The sequence below is a fragment of the Ambystoma mexicanum genome, chromosome 8 (genome assembly GCF_040938575.1).
Source record: "Ambystoma mexicanum isolate Mex_15411 chromosome 8, UKY_AmexF1_1, whole genome shotgun sequence".
Lineage (NCBI taxonomy): Eukaryota > Metazoa > Chordata > Amphibia > Caudata > Ambystomatidae > Ambystoma > Ambystoma mexicanum.
The window spans coordinates 517,111,519-517,124,084 of NC_090929.1; the positions used below are offsets into that span (position 1 = coordinate 517,111,519).

Genomic DNA, 12,566 nt, shown 5'->3' on the forward strand with positions numbered 1-12,566 from the left:
TACACTGTGACTTCCAGTATATGAATTGTCAATATAACATTTATCTATGTGTCAATATCAGGAGTGAGTCATTTTTTGAAGTAGCAGACTGCTGAATTCCTTGTACGGACTTCTAATTTTGGTAGATAAGGCATTGTGTGATAAAAGTTGCGGGAGCACTCACTTTGGTTAAGTGTCAAAGGCCGGATTTGAGAACAGTCTTCAATTCAGGAACTCAAACACATCTCTTCCCAGATGTAATTGATAGAGATACTGTTTGCAAAAGGTCTTTTGAAACTTTGGTTTAAAAACACTATCTATGGAAGGAAGTGCAAAAAATATGGTGATTGTGTTTTGAAACTAACTGCTATTTTTGCAGAAGTTTCACAATTGTTTTTATTTTTATTGTCTGTATATTTGGGCATATTGTTCAAATTAGCAATATGCTTTTATTTCAGAAGCTACGGATAAGGATTATTTTGCCTGTCAAAAAAAAATAATAGCAGGCCAAAACTGTTTGCTGGGTGTAGAAAGGAAATTGTGCAGGTTAGGAGACTGTTGCTGAAATGTTATACGTTGAGACCCTCCTGTAAATACGGGGGCTGATTCATGGAATTATTTGCGCCGAAAAATGGGGATTTGTGCGCCATTCTGCCCGCAAATCCTTGTTTAACAAATGGGGATTTGCGGGCAGAATGGCGCACAAATCCCTGTTTTTCGGCACAAATAATTCCATAAATCAGCCACCATACGTCTTCATTCCTATTCCTGCGGCAACATTTGCTGTAAAATGTGGTATTTTAATGATAATGATAATGATGTGTTATTTATATAGCGCCTTAATCCACAGCGCTTTACAGAGCACATATTTTACATACAATATCACCCAACCAAAATTGGTGCTCATGGTATTTTGACATGGGGATGAGTATAGCTCCCGCGCTTCACTTGGTGTGGGACATTTTGCCCCATAGCGAAAACCAAAAGCTGGCATCCAAGAATATACACACAGTAAGTGAACATTTCTTAAAGGGAAAGGTAAACATTTATTTCACTTGAACTGTTCTCTTAGAAGAACGTGCACCAGACAAAAAAGCAACTTTCAAAAATAGTAATCAACAACAGAAAAATAACCTGAGAGAGTACATTTTTCATTAAGTACCCTGACCAAGTTTAAAAGGTGCTCACCTTCTTAACCCAGCAATATGTAGTGAAATATTCTGTAGAAAACAAAATCCCAATGCGAGCATGTGCTTTGATGATCAGTTTGTGTCTTGTGGGTAAGTGTCTGCACTGGAAACATGGCAATCTGGGTGGAATCCTGGTAGCCAAATGCTTGAGCAAGCTTGCCGACCTCAATAACACACAAGGGGATAGCTTATGTCCTCTGAAAAAAGTTACGCTGTCCACCCACATGTATCCTTTACATGTGCTCTGAAAAGCAGCACATGGCCACAATTAGAGAAAAATAACGACACCCCTTTCCAGGATTGTAGCCTCTCTTGCCACACCCTGGGCAAATATTCAGGACTCGCTTGCCCTCTCATCATTCCCCTCCTCAACCCCATGTCTGGCTTTCAACAACACTCCTAGTAAGGTACTCACTTAAATATATAAATCATTACAGAAATATGTTAAGCAAAAGGGTATACAATTGTGGCATTATTCCCCCATCTTGACTGAGAAACTACAAATACCAGCATGCAATTCAGCAAAATGCAAAAAAATGACCTTTGATTTTTTTAAAAATGTTTTTTCAAGACGTTTAATAACATTTAATGTGTGCAAATTGTTACCTGTTTGCGTTTCAGTGTTTCAATGTTTGACAAATGCAGGATTCATATATGATATGATGAAAATATCACATTCTACCAAAAATGAACTCTATTTGGTTGATATCTTGCAAATGACCTGGAGCGTAGATTTAGGCAGCTATCTGGTGCTTTGTGTGTGCATTCAGAAGGAAAATGCCTATTTGCATTTCTTAACAGAAACGTTACAACATCTCCTCCAAAACAATGGACTCTTAAATGGGCCATCATTTGTAAATCGCCCCCACTTTAATGTTCTGCTTGAAGAAAGAAAGTGATAAGCGGTCATTGAAGGGCCAGCAGCATCTGATGGGCCGCTGGAAACGGGTGTCTCTCTAGCGAGCCACGAGAGGTTGGGGGCCGACACCGTGGACTCACTCGAGCTTCATGCATGGAACCTGCACAGCAGTTGTGGCAGACACTCGTGCCTTGCATGCCCCTCTGACAGCTTCTGACAGCGGCGCCCTGGGCCACCTCACAGACTGCCCATGCCCCGGCGCGGTTCTGAGTGCACTGCGCACTTCCTTTTGGATCATGTGTGAATTTAGCGCCTGTAAAGGTTTGCATACTGGAGCAAGTTTGTTTCGTTATTGAGTCTTGCGATAGCATGGCTTGCCCCATTCATTCGGCCTCTTGGCGCTTCTTGGCTTGCATGGCAAAAACAATGGGGTTCTTGTAAGTCATGTATTGTGGAGCCGAGGGAGCAGTGCAGAACTGTGCGGCATGGGCCGAGTGATAGCATTGACTGCGTGCAGGTCTGTGTCGCTTGCAGTACGCATTCTGATTTTTCTGGTCTTGGGGGGGCATGGTGGCTGGGAGGGAGTGAAGTGACCGCGAGAAAGTTGACCGATGTAGACAGGGTTTGGATTGCGTGGATCTTGTTCTGTCAAGAGGGAAGGCAATGCGAGAGTTGTAAGGTTGTATTTGTGCTGGTGTTGGTTGAGGGCAGAGGTCAATAGATGTTAACCATAGAACAGATCTGCCCACATTTCATAACATTGCGTGGGTTTGTGACATTGTCGGTGAGATGGGGCAGCAATGTGCTTGTGTCTTGCCTGCAGGACGCGAGTGTTGAGTCCCTGGCAAAGGCTGGCTCAGCTCTTCATCCTTCCGAGATTGAAAAATTCGGTACCAAACTAGCACCTTCTGTTACAGTGCTTAGAAGTAGGCCAAATCCGGCATGAAGTTGAGTGATGCTTGCATACCCCTGGTGTATGTGCTTACAAGCATCAACCAAGTTTAGGCACGCATCAACCAACTCATGTCTGGTATGGTATGGGATGACACCACCCATTCTGCCACATTTGACTCTCCAGATGTTTTGATGCTTTGCACTACCACTCCCATCAGCCCTTGCCTGCAAACTCAGTGGTGGAGGATCATGGGGATTGTATTCCAAAACGTCTGGAGATCCACGGGTTGCAGTTTCCCGACTTTCGCTTTCCTGCGGTGACTTTTGATGCGAGAGTCCATTTGGTTGATGTTTCTATGTCTTCATATGACATTTTCAGCTCAGAGGTGCAATGAATGTACCTCTAAACTGCTGCCAGTGTCTAATCCCAATCCTGGATTGGTTCATAGAGGCCTTTTAGACTCAAGGCCTGTTTAATCGGAATGCCAACCGGAGTGCTGTCTAATGTGACACGTGATTTCTTTCCGATTTGATACACAATTTGATTTACAAAAGTACATCAAAAGTGACACAATAAGTAATTGGTCCATAATTGCTATGATAGGTAAACATTCATAAAATGATATCAAACTTGTAATAATACGATAAATATGTGTCACACAATTCTCGTTTGTATTGTTGTGAGATTCGTGGACATTTGCAACATATTAATTATACACTACTTAATGTGTACATTGTGCGGTGCTATCATAATGAGATGGCACTGCGCGAGGAAACGATTACTACACTGGCACTGTCACATGGTTACAGGCCAGAGGCCCACTTTTCACAAGGGTTACTTCATGCAGCGTGCAAGTCGAGGTTACACGCGAGTGGAGGGTGTCGCCCTTTTTTCCAGAGTCCCCCCACTTTTTCCAGAGTGCACCTTGATATGCTAATTTCGGGTGATGCAACATTCAATTGGTGTGTTAATGAGTCCCTCCTGCTTTTTTTTTAGGACTTGATCCCTGACTGCATGTAGTGTTACAGTCTAAGGAAAATTGGTACATAATATTCATACACAAATGTTACTTTATTCACAATAGCTTTCGCCCTCTTACCCACTATCACACTCCTGGTAAACATCTGATACATGTGTTCAACTCACTGATACTACCCTGGCGGGATCACCAAATCCACATGAGACCCTACTCGAATTCCTAGGCATGGCCTTCATGTCTGCTATAGGACATCCCCTACTGGCTCAAATTCCCTCTCCAGCATCTCACCATCACCCTAACCCTGCAGCCTGTCTTGTTTCCTGGTGTCCTGAAGCAGCCTTTGGTGGCATGAAACACATTTCAAATCACTGAGAAACATAACAAATAGGCAGTGCTTTCGCTCTTCCAAAGTTCTCCAGATTCTCCCCTCAAACACCCTAAGTCGCAATCTAAGGGGCTGCAACTCCATGAGCTCACCCAAAACCTTGCTATGAGAGTGACGGTACCCTGGTTCTCCACTCATTCACCCTCATCACGGAACATGACCGTGACTCCCAGGGGTGTTGCTAGGTCTGAAAAAGATCTGGGGCTAGGCCAATGTCAGGACTGTTGTGACTCGGGGCTAGCTAGCCTTTTGGTTGCAGCACCTGAGATTCTATCCGGGGCTACAACCAAAAGACCCGGGGCTATAGCCCCCTCAGCCCACCCCTAGCAACGCCTCAGATGACTCCTAATTGTGGCCCTATATTTCCAGAGCTGTGTGCCACAATGGATTGAGCCAAAACGAATGTAGGCACTAAAGTATCTTGTATACGGCAAAACTGTGCAGCCTCACTAGTTGGCGCTAACGAGCCAAAACATTTGGTATCCCTGGAGCAACACTTATAAAATCAACACTTTGTATGAAAAGGAGACACACAGAATGTTAAAGCCTTTGCAATATGTTCCCTCTCTCTATGCTGTCTATACTAATATTTGTGCTTCCCTATTTGGAACCAAATTGCTGAATATGAATGAAAACTAAAAGGGACTAACTGCCTCATCACGAGTTTGGCGGTAAACCTTAAATGCGGCAGTAACGCTTTTACCGCTGAATTTAAGGGTCTGCCAAATCACAGGTTTGGCAGGATTTATCCCCAGCTGCAAATTTTATTATTACCACGTGCTAATTCCGCCGACGGTAGTAGCGCCGTAAATTCCCCATTGGGCCTAATGGGGAATTCCTGAATGGGCCCAATGGTGAATGAGGAATTACCGTTCCGCCAAACCCGTAATCCGGCGCTAATAGCACCTGGGGGTTTGGCAGTAACACTAATAGCCATGGCAGTATCCCAGTGGTATTACCGCCAGGATACCACCGAACTCAGGATGAGGCCCAAAGAGTGTTACAGTGCAAGAACAAGTTCATTCTTTATTGGAAGGGACAGAGGGAAGTGCTCCGGGTAGGGGCTCCATGGGCCTGTGGCCGTCGTCTTCCATCCCATTGCATGTGTGCATGCTCGTGTGATTGGACAGGCCACAAGCGTGTTACACCAAGAGGGGGAGCTGCAAGTTAATACCTTATTTGAAGCAGTGGTCGAAGTGCGAAAATAAAGTAGTGGAACTGAACCCGGAGGCTCTTTAAGCGAGGTAGCACTATAGGGGATGGATGGGATGCAGATTTTACTCTGACACCAATCATCAGACCGACTCAGGAAGTTGGTAAATCTTTAGCTGTTTTAATTGCAATAGTTTAAAACACAGAGTTTTGCAAAACGGTATTATTATAGAATGGCCACCCTGCAGCCAAAGCTGGGGCGCCTGGGAGCTTGAGCCTTCATATACTCCAAATAATACCTAGAGCAACAGGCCTCCTACCCCTCCTCCCGCTCCTCCTTAAATTCTCATCTTCTTCATCCTCCTTCTTGACCCTCATTTCACCCCATTCTTACTTTCCTCCATTGCTCTCATTCCTTGTCCTCAGCTAATTGTTGTGCATAGTGTTATTGATTGTTTGATTCTAGTTTGATATTCATGCTTCTATTGTAATGTTGTTGTTGTAATGTAAGGCGCTTTGGTGTAAAGCGCTATATAAAAATTAATAATAAACAAATACAAAATCTGGCCAACCAACATCTTTTTTAGGGGATAGTTGTCCGTCCAGTATCTTTAAAGCGTGTATGGTCATTCTGGCAACATGGGTGATACTAATCTCTCTTTCACCGAAGAAAGTGTACCTTCGGTCCTTAAAGATGCATGGATCACCCCTCTTTTGAAAACGAGCATGATGGATCGCAACATAGCAAAGCATTATTGCCCCATCGCTAATGTACCCTTCCTGTTGAAGGTTCTGGACCGCGTTGCCTATAGTCAATTGCAAAACGTCTTGTAAAGTAATAACCTCTTGAATCCAAAACAGCCTGGCTTCAAAGTCAAACACGGGATGGAGACCACACTTTTGGTCCCAAAATCCAATATCTCCAGAATTTTAGATCGTGGTAAGCCAGCACTACTTATGTTTCTAGAGTTATCTGCCGCGTTCGACTTAGTGGAGCATTCTCGTCTCGTCAGCAGATTGGTAAAACAGATACACTGCTCTCTTGCTGCATCTGCATGGGCCTCCTCTTCTTAGGACCCAGAAATGCTAGCGTGGCCTTAGCTAATGCAAGCTCTACTCCCACACCAATCAGCTGTGGAGTACCTCAGGGGTCTTGTATCTCACCTACACTGTTTAACATAGACATCATGCCCCTCCTCGCACTCCTCGATGACCTGGGTGTCCAATATGCCAACTATGCCGATGACACTGAGGTCATAATTGAGATGTGTGGTGGTTATACCGAAGATACTCTGTCTGTCAACTCAATCTATCAAGCCATTCATGAGTGAATGGTGATTAACTCTCTAGCATTGAATGCTGATAAGACAGAACTTTGGCCCGGACTATCAAAGCTTTAATATTGCTGGTAATAAAATCAACTATCTAAGTCCATGGCATCATTTTTGATGCTGTGGTGTCCATGAAGCCTCATGTGGCCCAAGTAAGAGCATCCTGTGGATACACCATCAAATTGTTAAACTATATTCACCCTTAAATTTAGCAAAAAAATAGAGCTCACCTGTCCACAGCTCTGATTAACTCTTGTCTTGATTACGGCAACAGCCTCCTACCAGGAACCTCTAAAGCCAATCTCAACATGCTCCAAGTCTCACAAAACTGTACTGCCGTCGGTCTCTTTAAAAGAGATTGGGCCTCATTACGAGCATCGTGGTAGCCGTGCCTGTATGACAGGCACGGCTACCGCCATGCTTGCTACCGGCCCCGCCACCCGCGATTGGGCTTAACCGGCCCATTATGAGATATATGGGCCAGTAATTGCCCATTTGCTGGTGGTGGTATTGCCGGGCTCCTGGTCCCCATTCTGCCCTATAGGACAGAATGGGGGTGGGGAGCATGGTTTCACCGGCACCGTTCATAACGGTGCCGGTGCAATCACGAGTTCTGCTCGCGGGTGCCGCACAGCCCACCAGGAAAGACCTGGTGGGCTGTCAGGAACCCGCAAGCAGAACTCGTAATACGGCTGAACGGTATGAACGGTGCCAGTGCCTTACTGGCACCGTTCATACCGTTCCCGCCACTATAATAATGAGGCCCATTGTGTTACTGAGGTCAGACGGGAGCTACACTTACTCCCTATCAAGCACAGGGTCACTCATAAAATTCTGTCATTGACCTATAAATGTTGCAATACGGACTCCCCGCAATTTCTAATTGATCGGCTCACACCCTCTTTGCCTGGCTGCTCTCTCTGTTCCTATGATCCTATAAAACATGTACATGTAAGATTTAAGCTTACTAGATTTGGTGGTTCCACGTTCAATGTTCAAGCTCCAAGTGGCCCGGAACAAGTTACCCCTTCATCTCAGGCAGGCAAATTCTCTCGCCGTCTTTAAGAAAGTTGTTAAGACTCTTCTCTTCAATCTTGCCCCTGATTAAGTCAGATATTGGTCCATTTCTCCTCCGTCTCATTTTTTTTGTTCTTGTTACATCTCGTTTGTTTTCTTTGTGCACTTTGAGGCATATGACCCATTCAGCCTGTTACACAAATTATAATAAAATAAATATACTAAAAATAAAGCATAGAGCAATGTGTGACTAAACATTCGGTGGCATCACTCGTCCAGGGATGAATACCGGATTCTAAACCATCAATCAGCCCCACACCTCTAGCACACCAACAGGGATCCGAACATATTGGAAATGCAAGCAAATTATAAACCTCTTTGTCCAATTTTGGTAACAGGGAAGGCGTATCTCGGCAAGGTCATGGATCGTTGGTTAGTTGCAACACAGCTAAAAAACAATTATTACCCGATGATAAAAGGGACTGTCCAGTCAAGGTTGTATAAAAATATCTACTTTATTATTATCACAACAGACAGTTCTAGCACACTACACAATACAACCCATCCTGAAAAGGAATGCAGAGGACAGACAGTTTCAAGAAGAAAGGGTGATGCACTCTGGATATTGACAGGGGGGTGGTCAGTAAAGTAATTAATAGCAATAGTTTACGGCTACTTGGTTTCAACACAAAGGGAGCATTATGTCATAAAATGTCACTAGGGGCCTTCAAAGAATGACCAGAGGGACAGAACCACAATGTATTTTGTGCTTTTAGAATTTCTTTGGTGCTCGACAGGATTGAGTCGGTTTAAGGGTGCTTTGCAGCTACTGTGACAGAGTTCAAGCTGGGAGACAGATGCAGGTATCAGGCGGCAGGCAGTTCAGCGAGCGAAACTGGGTGGAAGGCTTCAGGCTGCCTTACACAGCGGCTCAGGATCAGAAATCAGTGTCTCAGTGCTTGCTTTGCGGGTCTGAAACACTTATCGAGGCATCTCAAACGACCTTAACGACTGCATTGTGACAAAATTCAGTAGTGCAGTTGGTTGCAGCTCGAGGGGCTTGGCTGACTCAAAAATGTCCTTTAAGACAGACACTGGTTGATGCTTTTCGAGAATCTTCACTAGGCTCATGTCGTCCTTTAAGGTGGAGAGCCCAAAGCTGAGGAAAGTGTTGCAGGCAACAGCCTTGTTCTTGGTTTGGTTCAGAGACTCTCTGGCACTTCCTATCTAGGAAGCTTGCTTGCAGAGCCAAGCAGGGCACACTGTGTGCTGGCTGTGTACCAGTTTTGAACCTGCTGGACGGTTCTCTGGATTCAGTATCTCCCTCTGTTCCCTGGGTGATGTTTAGGGGAGGGAATCTTGCTTCCCTCTTGTAGGTCCTGACCTTCTTTCACTGGCGGAAGATGTATGGCAGACTGTACCTTCAGCCAGGGTCCAATGCTGAGTTCTTCTTGCTACTCCTTGCAAAGTATTCAGATGATTTGTGTTTGTATTTGTATTTTGTATTTGTATTGTGCCGACAGACCGCAGGCATCAGGGCGCAGAGAGACAAAGCCAAAAATGGGTAGACGTTTAGGTGGAGGTGGGGAGGCAGTTACATCAATGAGTTACTTCAAGAGGTGTGTCTTCAAGTTTTTCCTAAAGGTTTTGTGATTTGGTTCTACTCGCATTGTCACTGGGAGGTTATTCCATTGCTGGGCTGCCTGGACCGGAAAAAGATTTCCCAGCACCCTGGGCTCGGTTTGCCAATGGTACCAGTAACTTGCCTAATGCTTGGGATCTCAGGACCCTGTTGGGGATATAGCGAGTGAACTTGGATCTGAGGTACGATGGTGCTGCTCCGTAGAGGCATCTATGCACCAGCGTCATGGATTTAAAGAGGATTCTCTCCTCCACCCTGAGCCAATAAAGAGCTCTTCTGCTCTCTGACACGTGGTCTCTTCTGTTAATCCCTTTTACGACCTGGACTACATTATTTTCGATTATCTGACATTTCTTGATACATTCGTTTGATGCTCCCAGCAATAATGAGTTGCAGTAATCAAGACGCACCAGTATAATGGCCCTGGCTATCGTGGCCACGTTGTTCTCATTGAGGAGCGGGGGGATGGCTCTCAGGAGCCTTATGTAGTAGCCATTATTTTTTTAGAGGTAGTTTGTCTGAGCCTCTGTCCCCAGGGTGGATCTGCCCAAAAGAGGGGCTCAACCCTGTTTTAAAGCCAAATGGGCCACAGTAATTTCAAAAAATGCAGAAAAATTAAAATAAGTAAATAAAAAATAAAGTAATTGGTGCAGGCTAAGCCTTTCATTAATGAACCAATACTGGGTTACCATCCACAATCTCCTGTATGCCTGGGGTCATAACCAGAATTCTTTGCAACAGAAAAGATAAAGGGGTGAAAACATGTAATACTATGTCCCATTTATCTTCCTGTCTTTTGTGGATCAAAGGGTCTCTTTGGTTAATAGAGCTCTCTGTGGTTCCTGATTAAAGCGACAGGTCTCCCTTGTAGCTGTGGCGAGAACAGACTTTGTTTCCATCAATCCACATACTCTTAACTTCTGAATTGGGACCCCTGAGGGGCTTGCCTACTATTAAAAACATAGTCCCAGGTATTACAGGTCACTGCCCTTGATACTGAGAGGCAGGAGCTGGCTTCAGGTTGACACAGTGCATATCAAAGGTTGTTGGGGTTTTCTTGGCTTTTGTTAAACCTCGGCAGCCAGACCCCATGTGAGCCTGTTTGAAGTATACTCTATTAGTATGTTAATTATTTTAATTGCTGCCACCATCTGCAGAGGGTAAACAAACAGGGCAGATCCATGGAGCCTTTGATAGTTAATTAGGGTGACCATGGCAGGAGGAAGGTTTTGACCCTCCACCTTCTGAGATGCATCATGTACTCCACCTGTCAGATCCCAACTAAATATGACAGGGAGGACTGCGTCTGTAGGCTGTGTCCACCCATAGTACACAGGTCTATGTGTATGTCGTGTGGTGAGCATAGGAAAATGTGTGTGTATTAGCCCCACACATTTTTCAGAGGTTGATCTACCATCATTCAATTTCAGTTAAAATCTAAAAAAGCCTAGGCGAGCACAGACCCACCGTGCGGATGGTCGATTTTCTCACACAATATGCCTGCATATACTCAAAACAATGCGTAGAGCAATAGGTCTGCTTATCCTCAAAATAATGCATAGAGCAATGGGCCTGCATATGCTCAAAATAATGCATAGATCAGTGGATGTGCATGTACTAAAAATAATGAAATAATGCATAGAGCAATTGTCCTGCTTATACTAAAAATAATGCATAGAGCAATAGGCCTGCATATACTCAAAATAATGCATAGAGCAACAGGACTGCATGTACAAAAAATAATGCATAGAGCAATCAGCCTGCTTATACTAAAAATGATGGGCAGAACAATAAGCCTGCATATGCTCAAATTATTGCATAGACCATTAGGACTGCATATACCCAAAGTATCACATAGATCAATAGTCCTGCATGTATTCAAAATAATGCATACAGCAATAGGCCTGCAAATACTCAAGATTATATAAAGAACAATAGGCTTTCTTATACTAAAAAATAATGATTGGAGCAATAGGCCTGCACGTCTTCAAAATATTCCATACAGCAATATGCCTGCATATACTCAAAATAATTATTAGAGCAATAGGCCCGCATGTATTCAAAATAATGCATACAGCAATATTCCAGCATATACTCAAAATAATGATTAGAGAAATAGGCCTGGATATACTCAAAATAATCCTTATAGCAAGAGGCGTGCATGGATTCAAAATAATGCATAGAGTAATAGGCCTGCAAATAATCATAATAATGAATAAAGTAATAAACCTGCATATGCTCAAAATAATGTTGGGAGCAAATGGCATGCATATACTCAAAGCATTGCATAGAGCAATAGGCCTGCATATACCCCAAACAATGCATAAATTAACAGACCTGCATATATTCAAAATACCACATAGATCAATAGGCCTGCATATACTCAAAATAATGCATAGAACAGCAGCCCTTGGACGAAGGAGATGGTAACAGGATAGTCGCCATTTCTATGGATAAGTTTTATAAGCTAAAAAGGTGTGGTAGCAGCATCAGTAATAGCGTTTGAAGTGCAGATGTACAGGTACTGCCAGCAGGCGTAGTACCACTGAGAGGGGTAGAAGTCATGATAACAGTATAGCACAGTCTGACGCAGTGGTGGTACACACACGAGTACACACAGTGCTAGGGGTAGCTTATTTCTTTGTTTTTGTCTATTGAACAGTACAGACGGTGTTGTGACCAGAACATGGCACAGAAAGGAAGCAATACAGATGACAGCGGCAGTCCTTGGCTTGAGTGCTTTCACAATAGGCATTGATGTCTGAATTAGGGTGCACCCATTGACACAGGAGTGCTATAAAGCGACATAGACCTGGGAAAGGACCAGTGAGCTACATTTACATAGAATACACGATACTATAGGGCATAGTGACATTATGTGTGATTAATATGCATATCTGATTTTGGACATGCTCAAGAGGGATGGCTAGGGTCATATTTTTTGGGCCAGTGGAGGAAGGCAAAGCACCCCTTCCTTGGTTAACAATTGAATCTTAACTCTTATTTCGCACAGTGGTAGCAATGGTGACACTGTCTCGGGAGGATAGCTCAAGGGCAAAGCGCTCACCTTGGAAGCGAGACAACACGGAGCAACACAGGTTCGATCCCCAGTCCGCGCTTAGAAACCTCTGGGCATT

The 12,566-nt window shown here is 44.1% G+C and overlaps 1 protein-coding gene across 2 annotated transcripts in view; it reads left to right on the forward strand.

Moving 5' to 3' along the window:
- The window catches only part of PLCH2 (phospholipase C eta 2), a 2,067,875-nt gene that overhangs the window by 552,163 nt on the left and 1,503,146 nt on the right, over positions 1 to 12,566 (forward strand). The gene's annotated exons all lie outside the window — the stretch shown is intronic.